The sequence below is a fragment of the Pinus tabuliformis genome, chromosome 7 (genome assembly GCF_031772625.1).
Source record: "Pinus tabuliformis cultivar Carrire ecotype Pingquan chromosome 7, CPIR1, whole genome shotgun sequence".
NCBI classification, from domain to species: domain Eukaryota; kingdom Viridiplantae; phylum Streptophyta; class Pinopsida; order Pinales; family Pinaceae; genus Pinus; species Pinus tabuliformis.
The window spans coordinates 1,848,098,337-1,848,126,210 of NC_142293.1; the positions used below are offsets into that span (position 1 = coordinate 1,848,098,337).

General features: G+C 40.1%; 1 pseudogene; it reads right to left on the reverse strand.

Moving 5' to 3' along the window:
* LOC149255810 (shikimate O-hydroxycinnamoyltransferase pseudogene) overlaps window positions 1-19,405 on the reverse strand; it is an 83,783-nt pseudogene extending 64,378 nt beyond the window's left edge.
* Window positions 19,406-27,874: the final 8,469 nt, after the last annotated feature.

Genomic DNA, 27,874 nt, shown 5'->3' on the forward strand with positions numbered 1-27,874 from the left:
TCAGCTCATATTTCCGAAAATATAGTGAGACAAGATCTGTTTGAATAGCGAAACCCTAGAATTGAAAGCTATGATACTAAATGCTATGCAACCAGCTCACAAAATAGAAGAATAGATAGATAAACGACTTAAAAATCAGCCTTTTCGAGGGGGAAACCTCGTTTACATTAGACAAATGAAAATTCTTGGATGATACAAATGACAATACCTCCTTTCTATATAGGAGTCTAAGGGGCGCCAATATAATAAAAGCCTAAATAACAATTATATTGTACAGAAACAACAATAACAATAGTGGGCTTCTATGGGGCACAATAATAACAACATGAGGATTAAATGGGCACAACAATACAATAAGAGGCTTTTGCTAATAATAATGATGGATTACACTAGTATTATAGGGACCTAACATCCTAGTGCAATCGTTTCAACAAATAATGTGCAAAAATCAAAATATCAAGAACCAAAGGTATTTGAGAAAAATGAATCCAAAGGTATAAATTCTAATGATTTTCTTTTGAGTTACAATTTTGAGGATTCACATTTTGATCTTTTTGCATTACTTAGTGAAGACGCGGATAATGTTAAGGTTCTTAGAGCTAAGATTACTAGACTAAAAACTACATGCAATGATAAAGAAAAGTTATTGCAGATCTATGATGATAACGAGGAAAATCTCAAGGAATATATTTTTAGCTTAAGGATTAAGTTGGCAGAGTCAGAAAAATTGAGGAAGGAATGAGAAAGAAATACCAGTTGAGTGTAGAAGAGGTTGATAAATTAGAAGCTAAAGTGGTTTCCTTGAGAAAGCAATGGAAGATGGAGAATAGTACCATAATCTTAGATAATTTTCTTGAGATTCAAAGATCACCATTGGATAAATATGGTCTTGGATTTCAAAGGCGTGAATCTAGTTTGCATGCGGGAAAGAACACTAAAGAAGAATCCAAGAAACCTATACAAAAGAACACCAACAACAAAAGTGAGATCCAAGGAAATAAGAAGCAGAACTAGAATCCAATCAAGTAACAAAACCAACAGCAGAAAAGAAAGTCTCAAGGAGCACCTACATTCATAATATCTTTTGCTCCTAGAGATGATCATGACAAATTTGTAAAGTTTCAAAGGAATCAAAGTCCTTTTGTTCCTTTTGTGCATAATGTAGAATATAAAAATTATCTCAAGTTTGGGCATATTGCAACTAATTGCCGGAGAAAAATGTAAAATCAAAATCAATAGATATTTCAGCAATATAAGTAGCCAAGGAGAATGGCTAACAAGTATATTTATGATTTTAATGGTTATTCTATTCATGTCACTTGTTTGTCCATCAGGCAATAGGTTGCAGGTCTAATCATTGGAGGAGAGACACATTTCATGCAAGGTTTACAACTAGCTTGAGAAGAAGAAGAGTTGACCCTCTTGGCCATGTGGAGTGTTATATATGGCATATATTTGGCCATATGACAAGAAATTGTTTATTTACCTGTTACTCAAACAAAAATTGTCAAAAGAAAAAAAAACAAGAGGATCTAGCACAAAAATAATGAATCAAGAGAAAAAGTGGATGAATGAGGATAAGAAGCATCCCAAGATCTTATGTAGGAAGGAGGAGCAAAAACTCTTCAACTAGTGAAGAGGATTCCCTCCTACAGTCCATGATTATTCATGCATATTTATAGAGGACTGGAAAATTAATGAGAGGTTCATAACCTCAGGGGAAACATATGACAAGTTGTTACAAAAACATTATATGAGTTCATTCGAGCCTCTTGCAGATTCAGGTCCACATGATCATCCTATCTATTGGAGCTATATTGAGCTTAGGGGGAGCTATGCATGGTATGTATTTACATGTGATATTCCACATTTTATTTATTATTTTTCACTAAGTCATTTGTGGAAAATTTTATATGTGTTTTCACGAGTGACAAAGAGCACATTTTTTAGCCATGTATATGCTTTTGGTTTCCACTAACAGCTGGTTGAAAATATTTGCAACCGTGTTGTTGTAGCGGCTACAACCACCCTCCAAAATTTTGCCTCAGCTTTTTTTTGGAGCCTCCCTACCAACGTTTCACAACACCTTGTCTTGCTTCATCAAGTACACAAGGTTCAGTTTTTTTCTTGCACAAAGGCAGCATGTCGATCACAGCTTGATGCATTTCCCTCACAAGTTGTTGATCGATATTTGGTCCAGCTACAGGATGAGAAAATCCCCCAAGAAATTGTGTAATTATGGAGGGGAACCAACCTTCCCTCCAAAAATTGTACACTCCTGTCTGGCAGCCTGTTGGGCTCCAGAATTGCACAATTCTACCAGTCAACCCTAACAGTGAAAATTGCACAATTTTCCCAAATAGGGCTTCTCAGCCCAGAATTTTCACAAATCTGGGTAGCAGTCAACTTCTCTGCCTAGAAATTATGCAAATCTCCTGGGTAGCCAACCTAGCTCCCAGCCAGAAATGTGCATTTCCTTCCAGCAGTTCGACAACTTCAAGCATGAGCAGTTGGGTTGACCAGTTCCACTCGGGACAAAGAAAATTTGACTTGGATGCATGGCTTATTTTTTCTCGGAATAACAAAAGGAAACATGTAAAAGGCATCCCATGATTTAGGGAGCTATTTTTAGCAACTGGAGGTTACATGCAAAGTTTGTTTAGGAACTTTCCTCGAATTGTCGCTCTTTCCTAGATTTGTGGCATGCGCTTCATGAGCTCAAAATTATTTATTTCATGCACCAGATCTCATTCTTTCACATCGATCTTGGAGCTCTGATATCCCACAACACATCCAAGACTCTTCGATACATCCATCTTAGCTATTCACGGGTAAGTGGCCTCAACTTGTCTTTTTCAACATTTCTGTCACTTTTTATGTTTTCACTTATGTGCGTTTTGTTTGCTAGATTTCTTTGAACGCGTGCTGTCATTTACATGTATACTAGCTTGTCCTAGCACTATTTCAGTTTTCATTTTTATCTCACTACTGTCGCATGCATGAAACTATTCAGCATGAATGATCTTTGAAATGTTTTGAAATGTCCTACGAACAGACAACCCTTCATATAACATTTTATAATATTATTTAATTTTTTTAAAAAACTTGTAAAAATCAAAATTTAAATTTCTTTTAACTAGTAAATTTGACTGAGCACTTCTCTAACATGCTAGAGGGCTTTGGAAGAGTTGTGATGTGTTAAAATTTGAGCATTGACCCTCACATGAGATATATTTGATGATTTGGTAGCCTACCTCACTCCATGGGTATGGCAGACTGTCCCTTCTTACTCCATTTTTATCCTTTGTGGCTTCTTCACCTTCTAAAAAGAATTTCCTTTTTGCCACCCGACTATCTCCTTTGTCTTCATTTCTCCATGGAATTCCTAGGGGAAGTGTGGTGACCCTACTGATGAGCTCCGGGGTGAGATCTATAGTAAGGCCTCTAACTAAAACAGTGGCATGGATTCTGCTGTGTGGAGTGAGGGAGTGAGCAAATTCTCGAGCCACCTCATCATCATACCCTGTGAATTTTTTGAAAAACCCCATCCAGTTGTGTCTTGTAAAGATGTCAAGCACCTAGGGGTGCTATTGTATCGTCACAGCGTTTGTGGACTCTCTCCTATTAAACCTTATTGTCATCTTGCTTGTGAGTCTTGAGGAGGAAATGAGAGGGTTGACACAATTTTTTTTAATTCAGGAGGAAATCAAAGTTGATTGTGTATGTAATTCACCCTCGCAGTTGTTAAATTCACTAGATTTTAGAGTATTTCTGGTTCATTTTCTTTTAAATGGGGATAGAATTTTAGAGCCTACCTCTTTAGAATGGTGGCAGTGGACAATTCTCGTGATATCTCCTCTTGAAATCTTCTCTGCCTATCCTACATACTGATCTTGTAGATTGTATCCTATAGGAGTTCCTGTGCATGCTCCTTTAGGAATTCCTATGCAAAATGATGGATCCTTGCCTTAGGTGCGTGGCCATATTTACGAGAGCGATTTGAGTGAGAGAGTTTCGAGGAGGTGGAATGTGTAGAAATTCCCACTATAGATCAACATATTATGCAATATTCTAAAACACAATACAAGATCTACTTCTACAACACTTTGCAGAAGCTTAATCGAATTGAGCAAGATCAAGAGAACACATATAACTGAGAATGAGAAATCAATCACACATAACATAGAAAAAATAACCCGGGAAAAGCCTCAGCCTAAACCCCCAATCTCTGTATTATCATACAAGTGGAAAATAGTCACAAAATTACACAAAGCCTTAGCTGGGAAGCCAACCATCTCTTAGTATAATCCATCTGCTGCTCATAGATAGTTAAAGGCCTCTCACAAACCTTCTCCTCTACCCTCCAAGCCTCCTATTTCCTTGTGCATTTTTTCTTGGGGTCCAGTGCTTCCACACATGTGAATTTCCACCTCACACTGCTCACATGGCCTAGTAGTAACTACACAATCCTGAAGGGATGATTCCTTCTACATATATGGGTTTTCTTTGTAGGAAAAATCCATCAAACTGATAGTACATTGTCCCTCCTCTGATCTCAACTGGGTCTTTCTTTGAACTGACATGCATGAGTTATTTATGAGAGAATATTCAGTTATCTGCAGTACAACAGTTACATGCATGTAAGCATTAACTAACTGAACTCACAATTAATTCAACAAACTATTTGAATTAATCTAACTGGACTTGACTCAGTTAACTAAGTCAACTAATTACAACTCAATATTACAACTCATCCTTATCTCTTTAATTGATGGATAGATTCCTCAATTAATGGAGAAACTATTGCATGTACCCACATAGATTTCATGTTTGATTTTCCCTAACTAATTAACTCAAGATGAATTAATTAATTATTTTACAAATAGCTCCAAAGATCAAATTCAAATTTTACTTCACGGAATCTATCCCGAACTACTAAAAATATCAATGATATTTTTAGCACTTCCATTTTTCATTCCTTGTTGCTCAATCTAGCACTGGTACTTGAACTGCTATTTATAGCAGTGTTATTTTTAGCACTTCTATTTTTAGCATTTATTATTGTAATTTTCAACACTCCCTCTCAACAACAAAGGCATTCAACTTGAACCTGATCCTAAACCTTTAAATGTCCTGCATGCAACACTTCTTCCAAGTGTGGTTGCTCCAGCAACTCTAGAAACAAAAAAACTCCCAATTGACGTCTTTGTTGGGCTAGAAACATAATCAGATGCTGAAGCTCCCTCTGCCACTGAAAAGTGCTCCCTCTCTAACCTTTGATCTATTGCAACATCTCCATGCATCTCGCACTGTTGTGGGGAAAAATGCCTATGCAGGACGATCCTATCCACCTAAGGTGTGACAGCGCCTTAGCAACAAACGAATACAGCTATTATGATTTCTTCCTTTATGAAATGTGAAAGAGGGGAGATCGGCCGACTTACCTTTGTCTTCCGGTTGTCCCTCGATCTAGATCCTCTTCTCTTTGTGTGTCCACAGCTACTTGTCTCCTCGCTTGCTCAAGAGAACAGCTACTTGAATCCAACGAGATCACAAGAGAACAGCTACCTGTGACAAGAGAACAACTACTTGCGACAAGAGAAGAACACAACACAAAGGCAAATATACATATTCATAAATGATTCAGGATTAGAAGTAAATCAAATAGACTAATGCAATCATACAAAATACATCAGCATATAGGAAAGAATCAAGATAGATTTATTGATAAGTAACAGGGTTCAGGAAGAGATACAACCCATAGGGATCCAATCCAGCATCTCCTTCCCAGCAGAATGAAATTCCTTCTTCAGCTCCCTTCAAAGCATTAAGCACCCAATGATCCAACCACAAGCCAACAACAATTCTTTGCAATAACAAAATTCCAGCCCCTAGATCCCATGGAGGAGAGATCCATATATAGATATTTGGAGAGAGGATGAGTCAGCTTGAGATCTGACTAGTGTCCTCTCCCTCTCTCAGTTCTTGAGTCCACTTGGAGGTTCTTGCTTCCACTTGGAGATTTGGAACCTCTTACTCATCACCAGTCGAATTCCTTGATGCAAGTGTCATTTTGGAAGCTTCCTGGGCATTGACACATTGAGGAATGACTCTGTCACATGTCCAAACTCGCTCAGCGCAGGTAGCCTTTGTTGGAGTTGACATTCAACATAGGTAGACAGTGGAGCAGTTGACATTCAGCGCAGATGCTCAGTGGAGCAGTTGACATGATCCAAAATTGGCTTGTTTTTGAGTGTTTTCAGGTGGAGAACTTCTGTGAATTGCTGTGGTTGGTTTGCCTTGTTCCTCTAGGGGTAGGAACAACATGTTTAGGGACTTTGGATCCCTTAGTTTATGGACATTTCATGCTCAATGCTGTAAGGCACAAAAATGTCTATAACAGTTGCCCCCTAAAGTATGAGGCCGTTTATCGGGTGAAATGCTTTATCCAGGAGGGTCCGAAGTTCATCCATCTGCTGGGAGGAGACCTGTAATAAAATACAATACAATACATTATGATTCATACTGCTTTCATGATCTAGCTGAGGCGGGCATTCCCATGCTCAGCTTTATAAATTCATTTTTGTACATAGAACAGACGATTGTCTGATGGTAGACTGATAATTTTGGTGAAATTATCATCCTTTGAGTAGGATGATCATCTGCTGCAATGATGTACATGTCAAATGTCTTTATTTCTCCTGAATATATCGCAGCCCGGATGGATGAAATTAGATCTGGGGTCTTCAAACTCATTTGATCTTCACTCTAAGTACAAGTTGATCCATGTGAGAATTGCGCTGAAGTCGAACATGGAAAGACATCGCTTGATTACCGGTCAATGATGTAAACCATTAACAAGCGCGAGAGGAATCACCGATAATGATAATGACCCTCAAGGTACTGCAGTACAATTTACGTGGTGTGAATAAAGGACTTGGCGTCGAACACCACGCAAAATCTTCTGGTCGAAGGTCATTGATGTATACCTGTCGCCGGAAGTGAGAAACTTGCCATTGAGGCATGCAAGCTTCAAAGTACTGAAGGGGTTGTTCCTAGACCAACTTCTTGGATAATGAGCTGATGTCGACAAGAAGCGATCCGTCACAGGAGGGCCTTAATGAATCCCACATCGGTGACACGGAACAGAGCTAATGATTTTAATGGAGGTGAAAACGATCTGTGACATATGATTCAGGGCGGCGGTCATGAATGGATGAAGGATAATGTATGGTAGTGGATGGGACCCGGTTGACTCTTTCTGAACGACTTCTCTTGAACATATGGCGACACTGATGCGATGGATCGGTAGCATTACCCCAAATATGGATGGTATGGCGAGACCATGGTGATGTGACCGATGAATGAAACAACCCAACCCGATTGTGATACGGAGGAAAAGTGTCATGTTCAAGAGCGACCTGCTACCATCAAAGTTTTCTTGATTTTCTCCCAATTTTTCCCCAGTCATTGCTGACCAGTACCTCTTTATTTTTGTCAAGCTTGAGGAGGATAACATATGCTTGTTCTATAACCTGCCCTTCAGGCAAGCCCATCTCTATGTTTTAACGAGCTTAGCGATAGTGAAACTCGTTCTCGTCTAAAGACAAGTTTGTCGCTATTTAACAATTTTAACGAGTCTAACGACAAGGATAACTCGGTCCTTTTCATTTTTAGAGAGTCTGAAAAGGTACATAAAGTTAACTCCAAAATTCCTTTTTCGTCATCTAATCCCTTAAGTCCGAAAAAGTATAAAACAATACAGAAGGGATGAGTTTTCGATAACTTTAACAAGCTGAATAAAACAAGCGCTCGACCTTTTTGTGCAATAATCCCTCAGGTCCAAAAAGATTAAAATCTAGAGGAGGGATAGCTCTTCCTGTCCTTTAATGAGATGGAAGGCCAAAACTCGGCAATCTTTTCATATTTTACGAGTCAATTGAAAAGAGCTTAAAGAAGACTCGTCTTTTGAGGAACGAGTGATAAACAGGGATAGCAACTGATTTCAGGTACAGGTTGGAATTTTCCAATCACGGCAGTGTCACAAGGATGGCTAGGTGAAATCACTCTTCGCAGCTGTTCCTCAAAATGGGTAAACAATCATATGGGGGTGAACGATCGGCCAAATGAAAAGTGGAGGTGGCAGGTGCAAACACGACCAAGGCTTTAACGGCTGATAAAATTACATTCACAGTGGTTATTTACCGGGATAGGTTCATTTTTTAGTTAAAAATGAGCTTAAACACTGGAGGAAACTCTGCTCACTGCTTACATTTATTTTTTTAACGAGCATGAAGACTGCGTTAAAACTGCTCGGATCTTGCATTTATTTTTTAACGAGCATGAACTTTATGCTAAAACTGCTTGATTACCCAGTCATTTGATAAGAGTGTCTCATCAAGATTCTATTTTTTATGGAGCTTCATCTCACTAAGCTTTGCTCCCCATCCTTTCTTTATGCAAGTTCGAAAACGGTTAATCCTACGAGTTTAAAGGGTTAGACCTACAGGTTTAAAGGGAGGACCTAAAAATTTAAAAAATAAATAGTCGCCCCTTGCTTTCACTCCAAAAGGTTCACATGCCCCCAGGTATAAAACAGAGTTTCAAGGTTACCTCTACTTTTCTGCCATCGAAACTTTCGTTTCACCCGGAGAGGTACCTCTTTCTGGTTACCCAAAGATTGTCTCATTAATGTTTCAAACAAAACACTTCCTCAGCAATGTCTACCGAAATAGACAGAGGTGAGTGACGACCCCCGCCTCCTCACATAACTTTTACAAAAGAATCTTATTCCAGAACAACCCTTCTTCCAAATAACGGACGGGGTACGGACTAGTCATATTCTCCCGCGGAAACCTACTCTATACCCAAAGTTTTCCTGCCGAAGCAGGCCAGGACGCATGCCCCCTGGGTTCCGGTCATATCCTCCTGGATTACTCGCGCTCATCAGGAGGACGGACCGTGGGTTGAGACACTTCTTGCATGAATAGACCATTTAGGGATGGTGCATGACTATTTGCGATGTGTGATCCGGGAAACGAAAGTTGGTCCACGAGCTTGACCATTCTTCCTTCATGCGGAAAACACATTACTCTAAAGAGTGAGGAGACTACAGCTCCCATGCAATATATATAGTCTCGTCCAAGGAGTAGGTTATAATCCAAGGGTCCTTGAACGACCATCACGTTCATTTGAACGGTCTTCCCTTTCAATGTTATAGGCACATTGGGGAGGATCCCTAAAGGTCGACTGGTTCCTTTATCAAAACCTGATAGATTTCTCATCTCAGGTAAAAGCGCTGGTGAACCAAGCGCTTTCCAAGCAATAGAGGAAAGGATACTCACAGATGCCCCCTCATCAATGATCGTGCCAGCCATTACCATTCTGTATATTTGACAAATAATTCTGAATGGTATACTGGCTGGCAACTGGGGTCTGCCTAGTTGGTTCCAATCAAAGGACACAACCAGGTTGCTTGGTGGTGGGACCGAATATACGGCCGGATATCGCTCCGATGAACTTCCTTCCTGCGATAAAGGAATGGTGGCATTGCCCCCTTGATCATCAGAGTCAGTGTTGATGAAGAGAATCTGGACGGTGTCGTCTTTATTCTCCTCTGTGATGGTGTCATTCGAAGATGGAGCCTCTGAAGGCAAAACTGGGTCAACTGCCGTATCAACCTTTTGACTTTCGTCAGGCATGGATCCAGACGGTTCTTCTTCAATGACAGGTGCTTCGGCTGACCACCTAAGTGGCTCAGCCAGATTCTCAACTAGCGAGGGACTTGGCAGGAGTCTTTGATATCCAGGAGGGAGATGTGCTCGTAAAATCGGGCGATCTTCCAGAACTCTTTTTGCCTCATCTAAGAAGGGACAACGGTGGATGGCGTGATCGCCTTCACACAGCCTGCAGGGAAATTTAGCTCTCCCGCTCTGTCCTGGAGCTTCACTCCCACTAGTTGACAGTGAGCAGTCGACATGGCTATCAGAGGTCGATGCTACCGAATTGTGCAAACGGGGGGACCAGTCCCTTAGTATCCGGGGGATACAGGGACAATCTCTATGGAAGTGGTCTCCCTGGAATATGACACATGGCGATTTAGGCCTTACGAGTGCAGTGTGTGGACTTTTGTTAGACGACACTTGTTTGTCCCCAATCGCCTTAGGCTCCTTCTTCTTCTTCTCTTTCTTCTTCTTCTCCTTCTTCTCTTTAGGAACCTGGTTTTTAATTCGACCAGTTCCGTCAAGTGAAGAGGAAGGAGGGGAGGAAGATGAAGTTGAAGGCTGGGAGGCAACTCTTGTCTGATCTAACTGTTGACTTGACTGTTCAGGAATGGAGGTATTCTGAACGACATTGGTTGAAAAGAGCCAAACTGGTAGGCCAATTGTCAGTCCTGGAAGCGACAATGTGGCCATGTGGGGTGCACCAACATCTCCCCAAGAGGAGAAGGGATTAGGATTTCCACCAAGAGGAATTCCTTGGTTGGTGTGCTCCATCTTTTCAACCTAAAGATCAACGCAGGAATTAAAGGGTGATTGTTCCGTTTAAAATAAATTGTTAATGACGCTTTTAGACACAACTTGCTTTTTCAGTTTTAAAGAGTCGAGAAAAAGCTAAAGATTACTCTAGTCTCCTTCGATGTTTTAACGAGCCCGAAGTGACAAATGCTCGGATGGACTTTTTCTGTTATAGAGTCTGAAAAGGGCCAAAAGAAACCGCTCTGGAGATCTAGGTAGAGGGTGTGCCAAACTTTTCGCAAAACCGCAGAATACTTTTTAGGTTACGGGCGGTCAATCTTCGTGAATGTTGTGTTCACTGCATTGCGATCAGTAGGGCGGCCGACACGGCTTCCTAAGGATAAAAGATATATGCCTATAGGGGTCTCCCAATATATACGCGACGGTACGTGGGAGCACAATCCGTACTAGCGCTATCGTCCCTCAGGAGGAATCACCCACCTTCCACGAGATCGACAGTCACTAGGCTTAACGACGCCAGAACACATCTCTAGCCTAGACCTCTATGTTGTGCGTTATGTTACAAAGCGTTGTTAGGTTCATTCAGTTTATTTTAGGTTGATCTTTTTAAAGTTTGCCTTTCAAGGTTCACCACGAGATGTATGATACAACTTCCTAAATGCAGTCTAAGATGATAAGCAAGCTTTATTATCTTTCAACTTTGAAAATCCTAGCTACTAAGGGAAAAGAATAACACTATCTTTTCTCAAAGAGTAATCAGCACACTCTAATGCACTTTCCCTAAATCCAACATGCAAACTATCAAATGCAAAATGCACAATGCAGGTGTTTGTTTTTCACTTTCTTAGTATAAATGCCTACAAAGAAAGCTTTTTGCACAACTTTGAATTTGCTTTTAAAATGATCAATACAAACAAGTTCACTTTCTTCGAAATCAACAAGGGTAGAAGAGATTACAATCACTTTGCGATTTTCGAAATAAAGACTTGTTTTAACACTTTGAAAGAGACAAATTCAAACCAATAAGCAAAATTAAATCTATAATCAATCTGAAAACAGCCAATGAACTCTCTTCTAAGATCACTATCAAATCTGATCTGAATCAAAGGCTACAGGATGACTACTTTACTCATGCAAAGGAAAACTGTAAATGACGACACAAACACATAAAAACATTCACAGTCTTTTTGTACAAAAAGAGGCGGAATCTAAGCAAGGAAAAGGGGTTATCTGACTGGTACCTATGCTGGTTAAAGGCTACAAAAATCAGAGATCAAAACAGGGCAATAGACAGCAAAGAACCCCAGCTGCACAAAGCCACACTGGTTCAGCGCAAGTCTAACACTGTGCAGTTGACATTCAACGTAGGTAGCCTTCACGGGACCTGCGTTGAAATGCAGACTGCCTTCACAGTGCCTGCGCTGAAAGAGAAACTCTCATTTCCCTTGGTTTCTGGGTCACAAAATGCTCAAAAATCAACTGTTTCAAGCCAAATCAGAAACACAAGCAAGGTATAAACAGAGGGATGCTTTGAGAGGGTACTAAAGACTATCACAAGGATCATCAAATCATTTGTGGATCTAGTTTAGATCATAGACAAGTCCAACAACTGGATCAAAGCAGCAACTTTCTACTTTGCATCTGGGAAAGATGCAGTTCGATAGTTGCTGTCAAGTCTATGAAGTAAACAAATGACGGAAACACAAATGAAATGAATAAAAAAGTTCTCCCCAGTGGAGTCGCCAATTTGTTGTGGGGAAAAATGCCTATGCAGGACGATCCTATCCACCTAAGGTGTGACAGCGCCTTAGCAACAAACGAATACAGCTATTATGATTTCTTCCTTTATGAAATGTGAAAGAGGGGAGATCGACCGACTTACCTTTGTCTTCCGGTTGTCCCTCGATCTAGATCCTCTTCTCTTTGTGTGTCCACAGCTACTTGTCTCCTCGCTTGCTCAAGAGAACAGCTACTTGAATCCAACGAGATCACAAGAGAAAAGCTACCTGTGACAAGAGAACAGCTACTTGCGACAAGAGAAGAACACAACACAAAGGCAAATATACATATTCATAAATGATTCAGGATTAGAAGTAAATCAAATACACTAATGAAATCATACAAAATACATCAGCATATAGGAAAGAATCAAGATAGCTTTATTGATAAGTAACAGGGTTCAGGAAGAGATACAACCCATAGGGCTCCAATCCAGCATATCCTTCCCAGCAGAATGGAATTCCTTCTTCAGCTCCCTTCAAAGCATTAAGCACCCAATGATCCAACCACAAACCAACAACAATTCTTTTCAATAACAAAATTCCAGCCCCTAGATCCCATGGAGGAGAGATCCATATATAGATATTTGGAGAGAGGATGAGTCAGCTTGAGATCTGACTAGTGTCCTCTCCCTCTCTCAGTTCTTGAGTCCACTTGGAGGTTCTTGCTTCCACTTGGAGATTTGGAACCTCTTACTCATCACCAGTCGAATTCCTTGATGCAAGTGTCATTTTGGAAGCTTCCTAGGCATTGACACATTGAGGAATGACTCTGCCACATGTCCAAACTCGCTCAGCGCAGGTAGCCTTTGTTGGAGTTGACATTCAACGCAGGTAGACAGTGGAGCAGTTGACATTCAGCGCAGATGCTCAGTGGAGCAGTTGACATGATCCAAAATTGGCTTGTTTTTGAGTGTTTTCAGGTGGAGAACTTCTGTGAATTGCTGTGGTTGGTTTGCCTTGTTCCTCTAGGGGTAGGAACAACATGTTTAGGGACTTTGGATCCCTTAGTTTATGGACATTTCATGCTCAATGTTGTAAGGCACAAAAATGTCTATAACACACACCGTTGCACATCTCTCTGTGCCATCTTGCACTGGTGCAATACTCTTGTGTCTCTCGCATTGTTGTAGCCTGCTAGCTCTATAGAGTCTTGGGACTCCTGCACTGTAGCTTTCTCTGCCACTCCATCTGCATCTCTCTACCCAATCCGCCAATATTGCTACTCCTCATCGGGGCTCCCATAGCAAATTCGAATCAAAGAGGTTGGGTGCCTCAAGGATCTTGCCCCCATTCTAGCCTTCTTGGGACTGTCACTCCACAATGCCCCACCTCCTACCTAGCGGTATGGATGCATGTGATCCCTCTACCCACCTGGCTCAAAATTTCCCCCTACTGGAGGTCTCTACATGAGTGGATGCCTCCACTCTGTCTCCTCTCAACTTCCCTAGTTGTGGTTGCTCCACAACCTCCTGAAGCTACTTCACCAATCATGGCTCCTCCATAATCATCTGAGACTTCTCCAAGGACTGCATGTTGAGAGGTAATGTACTCTCCCTCTCAACCACCAATTCTCTATCAGTTTCCTTGCTCCTCAAGGTTTTGCATGCATCTTGAACATCAAGAGCATAAAGGTTTTTGACTCGTGAACTGATCTGCTTCACCTGTCTCGTGATGATGTGTCTAAGGAAAACCTTTCCCTTACTGAAGACTACATAATAGCCTCTGTCTTCTAGCATCGTGATCGACACCAAATTTTTCTTCAATCCTGGAACATACTTGACATCGATTAAGGTAATGCGAGCTCCATGCTCCCTCTAAAAAACAATTGTGCCTACACCCGAGACACTATACTTTTCATCATTACCCATCGCGATCTGCATCTGGAGATCCTTCTCCTCCAAGGTATTGAACAAACTTTTGTTGTCGGTCATGTGGAAAGAAGCTCCACTGTCAAGAAACCAACCACTTCCCACCATGGATGAAACCATGCATGCAAAATGTGTGAAATCCAACTCGAACTGTGAGGCCAGTGCCTCACCTTCTGATCCTTCCACGAATCCATTCTTGGATTTCCTCAGTGGACAATTTGTAGCAAAATGGCCCACTTCATGACAACGAAATCATCGCACTTTCGATTTGTCAAACTTCTTCCCACCATGGGAAGAACTTGATTTGGGATGAGAATCCTTGTCCTTCCCTTTATTTTCCTTACTCACTAAGGCACAATTTTCTTCATCCTCTTTGGATGAAGAAGATCCATCTCTGTGTGCTTCTTCTTATCTCCTCCTACATCAGATCCGACCAAAGTCATTCCCAATTTGGTAGTTTTTCTCTTCCGTTAACTGAGTCTTGGTAGCTATGCCAGCTCTTAGGAAGACCGGGGAGTGTAAGTCTCACCATGTCATCATCAACTGTCATGATCCCTACACTTCCAAGCTCATCCCTACAAGTGCTGAACTTGTTCAGATATGTAGAGATCATGTTTCCCTTTTCACACTTGATCTTATGAAGCTTGTCTTTCAATGCCAGCTTCCTTTAATTGCTGCTATTCTGATATAAATCTTTCAATGTTTTCCACATCGAAAACAGTGTTTCCTTCCCATGGAGGCTTGAGACAATATGGTCTCGAACTCCCTCCAGGACGATTCTCCTTGCTCTAGCCACACATTTCTTCCATTCCACTAGTTGAGTAGCATCAGTCGGCTTGGGGACTTCTTAATCAATGAAGCACTTTAGACTGTTATCCTCTAATACTATCTCCATGTGATCCTTCCAGGCTATATAATTCAAGCTGCCATCAAGGGCATACTCGAGTCTTAAACCGCTGAACGCCATTGGTGAAATTGAGATGTGATAAGAACTTGATTTCTATATTTAGAAACCATAAACTTTGAGCTTCTCCTTCTTGTATATTGTTCTTCACCTTGATCACCTTTGCTCTAATACCATGTAGAAATTCCCACTGTAGATCAACAGATTATGCAATATACTAAAACACAATACAAGATCTACTTCTACAACACTTTGTGGAAGCTTAATCAAATTGAGAAAGATCAAGAGAACAGATATAACTGAGAATGAGAAATCAATCACACATAACATAGAAGAAATAACTCGGGGAAAGCCTCAGCCTAAAACCCCAATCTCTGTATTACCATACAAGTGGAAAATAATCATAGAATTACACAAAGCCTTAGCTTGGAATCCAACCAGCTCTCAGTATAATCCCTCTGTTGCTCATAGACAGTCAAAGGCCTCTCACAAACATTCTCCTCTACCCTCCAAGCCTCCTATTTCCTTGTGCAGTTTTTCTTAGGGTCCAGTGCTTCCACACATTTGAATTTCCACCTCACACTGCTCACTTGGCCTAGTAGTAACTGCACAATCCTGAAGGATATGATTCCTTCTACATAGATGAGTTTCCTTTATAGGAAAAATCCATCCAAATAATAGTACACTATCCCTCCTCTGGTCTCCACTGGGTCTTTCTTTGAACTGACATGCATGAGTTATTTATTCAGTTATCTGAAGTGTAGTAGTTACATGCATGCAAGCATTAACTAACTGAACTCACAATTAATTCAACAAACTATTTGAATTAATCTAACTGGACTTGACTCAGTTAACTAAGCCAACTAACTATAACTCAATATTACAACTCATCCTTATCTCTTTAACTAATGGATAAATTCCTCAATTAATGGAGAAACTGTTGCATGTCCCCACATAGACTTCATGTTTGATTTTACTTAACTAATTAACTCAAGATGAATTAATTAATTATTTTACAAATAGCTACTGACATCAAATTTGAATTTTACTTCACTATTTTAGTTTAGGGACTGACTAAAATAGGAATCTATCCTGAACTACTAAAAATAGAAATGTTATTTTTAGCACTTCCATTTTTCATTCCTTGTTGCTCAATCCAGCACTGGTACCTGAATTACTATTTACAGCAGTGCCATTTTTATCACTTCTATTTTTAGCATTTCTTGTTGCCATTTTCAACAGAATGCATGAATGCATGCAAATGATGTTTTATTTCCCTTTATGGTGTTTCGAGGTGAGGTGGTGTGCTAGCAGTAGAGGTGCATTGCCATTTTTGGACCATTGGTCCCCACTACCACCTCATCATTTCCCACTCCACGTAATCAGCTCCCACCTCGTAGATCTGTAGTTAACCACTTCTTGTCCTACTCCTCCTCTGTCTCTGAGTTGACTGCAGCCACGTGTGAGAGGACAACTAGTTTTGCATGTGTTGACGGAACGAAGGTGGCCAAGTTAACTGGACACTTTTTCAGTTATAAACCAACTATCTCATAACCCTTACAACTTTTGATTAAATGATGCATATGAGTGAGTGAGTGGGATACTTACCTATGGTTTTTGTTATCACAAAATCACTACTGAGCGCTGCAACCAAGCAAGATTTCATGTAACTCTTTCAACCTAACTTTAGATCAAAGCTTAGCCTCTTTGATCAGAGAGGGCTCTCTCACAAACTCTTGATAAAAATCATTCACTACAACAGATGGCTAACTCTTTACTCGGTCATGAAAGCAAAAGCTGGTTGGAAACATATCAAACTGGTTCTCATTGGGCTATGGAGTCTCATACACTAAGTAAACAAGAAAAACATAATCATTTCATGGAAGTCAAGGCTCTTTGCATTAAGTGTCAAACATACTCCATCAAAACCACAGCTTGCCAAACACACAGGAAGTCAGAGCATAAGATTATGAATTCTGAGTGATTGTGTTACAACAAGGCTGTAAAAGAACATAAAATATAAAACACCATCCTTATATTTGACCACAATAATCCATCGAGAATCTTGAGAAGAAATCAACACTGTTTTACTATTACTGTCACAAGTCTTACAATGGCCCAAATAACTCTGTTTTGTATAAAATGTCCAACCCCTTCTACATCTCCTATTGATCCATATATAGGCAAACAAGCTTAACCACCTCGAGCTTCCTCCTCCAGCATGAGGGGAGCCTCGAAGGTGGCTATTGACTATCCCTATCTAGTGCATAACTAATTTATTAATTACAAAATGTCTAAACTGAAATCACAAATGGTTTTCATTTAATCAAAATCCTAAATCTTTGCTCCTTGTCGCATGATGCTTTTCTGGCTTTTGACACATGTCCTTTGGCTGTTTAGGTTGAAGTATCTTTGAAGGAGAGTACACAGAACGAACTAGCTTTGGATTCTAGTTACGTGTATGCTTATTAATTGATCAAGAGGAATGCTCTGTTTTCACGGTCTTTGTCTCCCACATTCTCCCAAAGTATAGCAGCATGTTCCCAAATATTTTAATAACCCCAGGCATGGAATGCTGCCATGTTTCCGATGTGCTGTAGGTGGTATTGATAGACAGGTGTTTCTTTTTCTCAACTCCCGCTCACAGTATCACAATAGCCGCTCTGCGCCTAAAATCATCACCTACAGCAGTTTCGTAGCGCGCTACGAAACTGCTGTGTGATTTAAAAAATACACTCTTCCTCTCTGCCTTTAAAAATTCATTATGCCTAATTGATGCTTTGGACAAGGTTATGAGGACAACTTGTAAATAAGCATGATTAATAGCCTCAACCTTTCTGCACAGCGTTTAACACATTTACAGTTAGTGCAAGGGCAGCTGGTGAAGTTTTTTGCTTGATTTGCTCTGTCATGATGATGGTACTGCTTAAAAAATTTCACATGCTACCCTACCTTTAGGGTTCATCTATTCTTCCTTTATGCCTTACAGTAGAATCTAGTGGTTCATTACCATTACCTGAAGCCATTGGATCCTGCATCACCATCTCTTGATGTATATTTTTGAAGGACATATACACTATCTCTGAATCGATTCTAAATTTACATAACCTTTTGCTCAAGATACTCCTCACATCTGAAGGAGATAGATTTGTCACATACCACAAATAAATCAAGCCTTCATAAGAAAATCATGGAGCACACTGTTGTAGCCATGAAGCACACTGTTCTTAGCTATCAACCATGGTGATCTTATGAGATTTCACAAAATGAGATTGAATATGGCTCAAACCGCGCATCAAACATCCAAACTGCATCTAGTTAGAAGCTAAAATGTTGAAACTGGAAGACTGGTTCTGTAAGATCTCATTTTTGCTTCAACAGATATGAAAACATGCATGAAGTTCAGCCACCCCAACTTTACACTTTTTATCTAGCAGACTATCTCCTCATTCCAACAAATGAACAACAATTTGCAAGTAATCCTGTTTAGCTGCCAGGCTTCAATGTCAATAGTTTTTCCTAAAACAAACTCAAGCAGCATGCCCGAATTCCTCTGCTTTCTGGAGATACTTTGGCTGGAACATAGTTTACTAGTTTAGTATTTAGTCCCAGCTCTCTTTCCTCAGTCTTCCAACTCGATCTGAAACACCTACAAGCAAATTATCAAAGTTTTCCAAAGAGGATGAGGATGAAACATTTGTAAATTCATTGTTTGCTATGTCTAGCTCCTGAAAGAGGAACAATAGAAAATCTTTCTAGGAATATAGTTTTTCTTGGGCAAACTTATATTCTGCTTCTTGAGACTTTATTTTTTAGGCCATGAAGAGCTTGGTTAATTTTATTCTCAAATTTCAGAGCTGTGATATGAACTGGTGAATTAAGTAGACCCGAGGATCCATTTGTTTCTTCTGGAAGCAACTTCGATCTTCTCTGTAATATATCATGAACAAATGAACTTCCTTTCTGAGAAGTCACATCAGGTAGAGTATTTGCTGCTTGGAAGAGATCATAAGGTTGGGTACGAGTTGCAAATGAATCGCCAAATGAGATTCACTTGTTTTGTTGTCTGCTACCTGAACTCTCCGCCATCCTACTCCATGTACATAAAAATACAACCCAACTTTGCAAAATACTCGGGCTCCTATCTATTATCTCCTGGGCGCGCAGCAACAGACAAATTCAAGATGTGAGCAACGCTCAAGCGTCCCGCATATGAATTGAAAAGCCCTCAAACACACTAACAGTTACTTGTAAACCCTCTCCAAAGTTTGGATTTGACAAATACGATTCTGTAAGCTCCGGAGAATAAAATTGCAGGCCCTTTCTTATGCGCTCCTTAACACCGTTCACGGTCATGAGGATCCGATCTATCATGATACCGATTATGTGGACGCATATAGATCAGCCAAAAGGCCAAACCTAACTCCTTCAGCGCCATCTGTATTATCACTCATGTCGGTGCCAAACCAACGACCTGAAATTTCGGTTCTTATTTAAAAGTGCATTATGTCCACTTTATGACCACCGCAATGTTGTTTTTTGCGTTTGGAGAAATTCATGCCATTCGAATGCAGTAATATGCATTGTCACGATAGCCTTTGTAGGCCCAATCAATGAATGAATCTCATCGTAATAGCTGAATGCCAGTTTGGTTACAAGAAGTAGGATCCAGAACATTGTGTATTTGCAAAGAGAAAACTGACTTTCGTGCATTGCCCAACCAACATAAAGTCAAGGCCGTGCCCACCACATCAGGATATTCGCAATGCGCCATTTATATTAAGAACCAGATTAGAACACGATTGCAGAAATGTATAATGAAGGGCTTTCCCACTTGTCACCAAACCGGTTCTTGAAAATTTTGCCAAGACCAATTGGGTTATCCATGCGTGAACATAACAGAGACTGGGAGAATGATTACTCATGCATCAACAACGATAACTTTCAAAACATATCTTAGAATTTCTGATGACTTCATGGCTTTCCTTGCTTTCCAGCTAAGAATTATATTTAGAATAGCTTGAACAAGCTTTAATATTGCGGCTGTGATAACAATACTCAAGATCTTTTCTAAAAACAACTTCATTAAAGATTCTAGTTGGCTGGCTCGATCCATTCTAGAAAAGAATTATCATTCCCTGTAAAGACAAAATATGGAAGATCCTCATTCGATCAAAGCTTCTAAGAATGTGCCAGAAGGAACGGATTTCAACAAAGTTCATCTTGCCCAGCCATCTGTTTCTATCAGTTAAAAGCTTTCCTTTAGAGTTACAGCCATCTCCTGGTAGCATATAAAAACAAAATTTGTATCTGCACGCATTGGCCATCCTAGCCGAAAACAATCCACTGACCAGAAATATTCATTCAGATCATCATAATTCCTCCATTGAGAATGTTTTGCAGTGCCATCTTTGCTTCTCTTGGCTTCCATTGCAATGAGTTCATAGATGATGGTCACAGCTTTTCTGAGAGAGGACTCCTCATCACCTCCAAATGCTGGCTTTACATTTTCCCCTGTTGTAGGACTCACCATGCCAGCTAACATCCCATACAGCTCAAATGCCATATGATGGTAGATATAACAGAGGCACTCTGGCATAAACCGTAGGTTTGCAGCCTTCCCCCAAATAAGAAGGTATAATCCCATATAAAGAATTTTCCGCTGCTGCAAATCCTATTGGATGTTGGGTAACCAAAAGCTGGATTTATGTCCTAAATACTTGTGCCATTTCCTGTGAGATTCCCACTTGATGCAGATTTCTGAAAGAAAGCAGAACTCTGTATAATAGGCACGCTATGATATTGACCTCCACTAGATACCAGAACTTTGACCAATATGGTGGGATTATAGAGAAAGCCTTGAAGATGAAAAACACAGTAGTATTATTTGTATATTGATGATAATAACCTGCACTGTGACATGTTGCGCGAGACATTCCCACAGAACCCATAGGAGACAAAAGTGATATGGGTGAGTTATGGTTTCGGACAAATTCCCAGTTTTGTAGCGCGCTACGAAACCACTAAACAGGTAGCGCTGCTAAACTGCTAACGAATTTATACACTGCGAAACTGCTAAACAGAATTCAGGCGCTGCGAAAACACCCGGTCTTTAAACTAGGCTAAAAAATTTTTGGCAACAGCATTTTCAGTGATAACAGTGGCTCCACTTGGGATAGTGTGCCCTTGTGGTGCGCTAAGAACATGCAGCTCCAGTGCCTTATCCATTTGTGACAAACAGAAACTTGCTTGACAAGCATGACTGTAGGAAAAAGAAAACTACATCTACTGAAAAATAAATGCTCAGCCAACCTTGAGCTTATTTGCAATTTACCTACCTACCCTAACAATCCAAACTTCCCTCAGCTCAATCAATATGAAACTTCCAATGCAGCCAATCATTTGTCTCATCTGACATTTGAGTCCTTTGACCGCATCGGATTTCAGAGCTAATATGATAGTCTGATGACCACTGCCACTGAATTTGCCTCTGATCTTCTTCGAAAAACTGAAATACTGGAGAGTAAAACTCTTCCATGTAATCAGCTACAGGATCCCAGAATACATGATCAGCTTGGTTTTCGTTGTAACTTTCCAGCTGTGCAAACTGATCTTCAACCACAGTGTTCAGTTCCTCCATCGTGAAAGAGAAAGGAACCAGCATAGTCTCCTTGTGTTCTGTCATAGAAAGCTGCTGAAAATAATGATCATGATAACACTCTTCATTTTCAGGCCCCTGATTCTCAACCACACAAGACTCCTCTGATGTACTATCCACTTTTCTATTTGACAAGCTATCCAGTTGCTTTTCTGAATCATTCCAACAAACAATGGAATTTTCCTCACTATTATGATTATTATTTGGGGTAAGCTGCTGCAAGGAATTACAAAATTGAGCAAGCTTTTCCTCTGCCTGAGGGTCATAAAAAATTTCCTCCAATATTTCTTCTTGCTGAGTGCAATCAATTTCATCTCCATCATGATCTGAAACCTGACAAATCTACTGCATCTCTACATCAATATCTAAGGATAAAACATGGTTTTCACAGGTAAACTCTTGTTGCTCTTCATGCTGTGCTTCATGGAATGTTATACCTTCTCCTTGGTGCTGAACAACATTGTTATGAAGAGCCTCTAAAATTTCTTCATCTGTAAATTCATCATCACCATAACAATCCTCCAAGTACTGAATAAGATTTAAAGAATGCCTACAGCAATCTTTGAGCAGCAACAAAGAAGGATAATATTCTTTATACATTTCACAGAACACATCATGGAAATCAGCAAGAGAAGATAATAAACCATTTTCCAAACTTTTATACCAAGACCATGCTTCTCCTTCTAAAGTGGCCATAAACATCCTCATGAGACAATCTTCAGGGAAATGAACCTTAAGACTGCGTACATGCATGTGAAACCTAACCAAATGGAGAGCAGCATCATCCTTCTTTTCATCTTTGAATATTGGAAGATCATCTAACCAATCAACCTTTGGCATAGGATTTGGAAAACCAGGAATATGAGACCGATTCATAGGAGCATACCTGGCACTCATTCTTGCAGTGGAATCCATCTTGAAACTTCATCAAGCTACTGATCTTCTAGCAGTGGAGTCACCTTCTAATTTATTCTTTGATGTGTGGAGTCGCCAAGGTAGTTTTGCAGCCTTAAAAATCATTTGAACTCCTGCTACCTTCAGAAATTCAATCTTAAGCTCCCGGCAGACGCACCAAAATGTTATCACAAAATCACTACTGAGGGCTGCAACCAAGCAAGATTTCATGTAACTCTTTCAACCTAACTTTAGATCAAAGCTTAGCCTCTTTGATCAGAGAGGGCTCTCTCACAAACTCTTGATAAAAATCATTCACTACAACAGATGGCTAACTCTTTACTCGGTCATGAAAGCAAAAGCTGGTTGGAAACATATCAAACTGGTTCTCATTGGGCTATGGAGTCTCATACACTAAGTAAACAAGAAAAACATAATCATTTCATGGAAGTCAAGGCTCTTTGCATTAAGTGTCAAACATACTCCATCAAAACCACAGCTTGCCAAACACACAGGAAGTCAGAGCATAAGATTATGAATTCTGAGTGATTGTGTTACAACAAGGCTGTAAAAGAACATAAAATATAAAACACCATCCTTATATTTGACCACAATAATCCATCGAGAATCTTGAGAAGAAATCAACACTGTTTTACTATTACTGTCACAAGTCTTACAATGGCCCAAATAACTCTGTTTTGTATAAAATGTCCAACCCCTTCTACATCTCCTATTGATCCATATATAGGCAAACAAGCTTAACCACCTCGAGCTTCCTCCTCCAGCATGAGGGGAGCCTCGAAGGTGGCTATTGACTATCCCTATCTAGTGCATAACTAATTTATTAATTACAAAATGTCTAAACTGAAATCACAAATGGTTTTCATTTAATCAAAATCCTAAATCTTTGCTCCTTGTCGCATGATGCTTTTCTGGCTTTTGACACATGTCCTTTGGCTGTTTAGGTTGAAGTATCTTTGAAGGAGAGTACACAAAACGAACTAGCTTTGGATTCTAGTTACGTGTATGCTTATTAATTGATCAAGAGGAATGCTCTGTTTTCACGGTCTTTGTCTCCCACATTCTCCCAAAGTATAGCAGCATGTTCCCAAATCTTTTAATAACCCCAGGCATGGAATGCTGCCATGTTTCTGATGTGCTGTAGGTGGTATTGATAGACAGGTGTTTCTTTTCCTCAACTCCCGCTCACAGTATCACAATAGCCGCTCTGCGCCTAAAATCATCACCTACAGCAGTTTCGTAGCGCGCTACGAAACTGTTGTGTGATTTAAAAAATACACTCTTCCTCTCTGCCTTTAAAAATTCATTATGCCTAATTGATGCTTTGGACAAGGTTATGAGGACAACTTGTAAATAAGCATGATTAATAGCCTCAACCTTTCTGCACAGCGTTTAACACATTTACAGTTAGTGCAAGGGCAGCTGGTGAAGTTTTTTGCTTGATTTGCTCTGTCATGATGATGGTACTGCTTAAAACATTTCACATGCTACCCTACCTTTAGGGTTCATCTATTCTTCCTTTATGCCTTACAGTAGAATCTAGTGGTTCATTACCATTACCTGAAGCCATTGGATCCTGCATCACCATCTCTTGAGGTATATTTTTGAAGGACATATACACTATCTCTGAATCGATTCTAAATTTACATAACCTTTTGCTCAAGATACTCCTCACATCTGAAGGAGATAGATTTGTCACATACCACAAATAAATCAAGCCTTCATAAGAAAATCATGGAGCACACTGTTGTAGCCATGAAGCACACTGTTCTTAGCTATCAACCATGGTGATCTTATGAGATTGCACAAAATGAGATTGAATATGGCTCAAACCGCGCATCAAACATCCAAACTGCATCTAGTTAGAAGCTAAAATGTTGAAACTGGAAGACTGGTTCTGTAAGATCTCATTTTTGCTTCAACAGATATGAAAACATGCATGAAGTTCAGCCACCCCAACTTTACACTTTTTATCTAGCAGACTATCTCCTCATTCCAACAAATGAACAACAATTTGCAAGTAATCCTGTTTAGCTGCCAGGCTTCAATGTCAATAGTTTTTCCTAAAACAAACTCAAACAGCATGCCCGGATTCCTCTGCTTTCTGGAGATACTTTGGCTGGAACATAGTTTACTAGTTTAGTATTTAGTCCCAGCTCTCTTTCCTCAGTCTTCCAACTCGATCTGAAACACCTACAAGCAAATTATCAAAGTTTTCCAAAGAGGATGAGGATGAAACATTTGTAAATTCATTGTTTGCTATGTCTAGCTCCTGAAAGAGGAACAATAGAAAATCTTTCTAGGAATATAGTTTTTCTTGGGCAAACTTATATTCTGCTTCTTGAGACTTTATTTTTTAGGCCATGAAGAGCTTGGTTAATTTTATTCTCAAATTTCAGAGCTGTGATATGAACCGGTGAATTAAGTAGACCCAAGGATCCATTTGTTTCTTCTGGAAGCAACTTCGATCTTCTCTGTAATATATCATGAACAGATGAACTTCCTTTCTGAGAAGTCACATCAGGTAGAGTATTTGCTGCTTGGAAGAGATCATAAGGTTGGGTACGAGTTGCAAATGAATCGCCAAATGAGATTCACTTGTTTTGTTGTCTGCTACCTGAACTCTCCGCCATCCTACTCCATGTACATAAAAATACAACCCAACTTTGCAAAATACTCGGGCTCCTATCTATTATCTCCTGGGCGCGCAGCAACAGACAAATTCAAGATGTGAGAAACGCTCAAGCGTCCCGCATATGAATTGAAAAGCCCTCAAACACACTAACAGTTACTTGTAAACCCTCTCCAAAGTTTGGATTTGACAAATACGATTCTGTAAGCTCCGGAGAATAAAATTGCAGGCCCTTTCTTATGCGCTCCTTAACACCGTTCACGGTCATGAGGATCCGATCTATCATGATACCGATTATGTGGACGCATATAGATCAGCCAAAAGGCCAAACCTAACTCCTTCAGCGCCATCTGTATTATCACTCATGTCGGTGCCAAACCAACGACCTGAAATTTCGGTTCTTATTTAAAAGTGCATTATGTCCACTTTATGACCACCGCAATGTTGTTTTTTGTGTTTGGAGAAATTCATGCCATTCGAATGCAGTAATATGCATTGTCACGATAGCCTTTGTAGGCCCAATCAATGAATGAATCTCATCGTAATAGCTGAATGCCAGTTTGGTTACAAGAAGTAGGATCCAGAACATTGTGTATTTGCAAAGAGAAAACTGACTTTCGTGCATTGCCCAACCAACATAAAGTCAAGGCCGTGCCCACCACATCAGGATATTCGCAATGCGCCATTTATATTAAGAACCAGATTAGAACACGATTGCAGAAATGTATAATGAAGGGCTTTCCCACTTGTCACCAAACCGGTTCTTGAAAATTTTGCCAAGACCAATTGGGTTATCCATGCGTGAACATAACAGAGACTGGGAGAATGATTACTCATGCATCAGCAACGATAACTTTCAAAACATATCTTAGAATTTCTGATGACTTCATGGCTTTCCTTGCTTTCCAGCTAAGAATTATATTTAGAATAGCTTGAACAAGCTTTAATATTGCGGCTGTGATAACAATACTCAAGATCTTTTCTAAAAACAACTTCATTAAAGATTCCAGTTGGCTGGCTCGATCCATTCCAGAAAAGAATTATCATTCCCTGTAAAGACAAAATATGGAAGATCCTCATTCGATCAAAGCTTCTAAGAATGTGCCAGAAGGAACGGATTTCAACAAAGTTCATCTTGCCCAGCCATCTGTTTCTATCAGTTAAAAGCTTTCCTTTAGAGTTACAGCCATCTCCTGGTAGCATATAAAAACAAAATTTGTATCTGCACGCATTGGCCATCCTAGCCGAAAACAATCCACTGACCATAAATATTCATTCAGATCATCATAATTCCTCCATTGAGAATGTTTTGCAGTGCCATCTTTTCTTCTCTTGGCTTCCATTGCAATGAGTTCATAGATGATGGTCACAGCTTTTCTGAGAGAGGACTCCTCATCACCTCCAAATGCTGGCTTTACATTTTCCCCTGTTGTAGGACTCACCATGCCAGCTAACATCCCATACAGCTCAAATGCCATATGATGGTAGATATAACAGAGGCACTCTGGCATAAACCGTAGGTTTGCAGCCTTCCCCCAAATAAGAAGGTATAATCCCATATAAAGAATTTTCCGCTGCTGTAAATCCTATTGGATGTTGGGTAACCAAAAGCTGGATTTATGTCCTAAATACTTGTGCCATTTCCTGTGAGATTCCCACTTGATGCAGATTTCTGAAAGAAAGCAGAACTCTGTATAATAGGCACGCTATGATATTGACCTCCACTAGATACCAGAACTTTGACCAATATGGTGGGATTATAGAGAAAGCCTTGAAGATGAAAAACACAGCAGTATTATTTGTATATTGATGATAATAACCTGCACTGTGACATGTTGCGCGAGACATTCCCACAGAACCCATAGGAGACAAAAGTGATATGGGTGAGTTATGGTTTCGGACAAATTCCCAGTTTTGTAGCGCGCTACGAAACCACTAAACAGGTAGCGCTGCTAAACTGCTAACGAATTTATACACTGCGAAACTGCTAAACAGAATTCAGGCGCTGCGAAAACACCCGGTCTTTAAACTAGGCTAAAAAAATTTTGGCAACAGCATTTTCAGTGATAACAGTTTTGATGCCATGCTACAGTTGTTGAAGATCAGATGTGTTGCATTGTTTATTTGCTGCATGCCATTCTCCTTCCTCCTCTTGTTGTCTGTTAATGGTTTCTTGGCTTTTGTAGGTATCTATGACTGAAGATCTAATGTTGCTGCTTCTGTTGAGATCCTGGATCATCCTAGTGAAGACTTGTAGCTGTTGATTGGCATTCTCTGGGATAGGCTGCTACAGGATTTCCTACAAGATGTCCTATAGCTACTTCTCCCTTAGAATTCTTTAATAGTGTTGCTGGATGGGGTTGTGAGGATGGTGTAATGAATGCACAGAGGGAGTAGGAGTGTGTGTAGATCAAAGGACACTTAGGTAATGCTCCTACCCCTCTCTGTTTTTCTTTTTTTCTATGACTGGCAGAAACTATTGAAACTGATATTTTTTGTTTTGAATGGTGAGTGCAGGGATGATGATGGTGGACGAGGTGAGGTATTAGATCATTCCTAGGAAGAATTTTAGGGACCCAAAAAACCTACCATGTGCCCTTGGATTGCTTCCTATAGGTTTTCCAGGCCACTATAATTC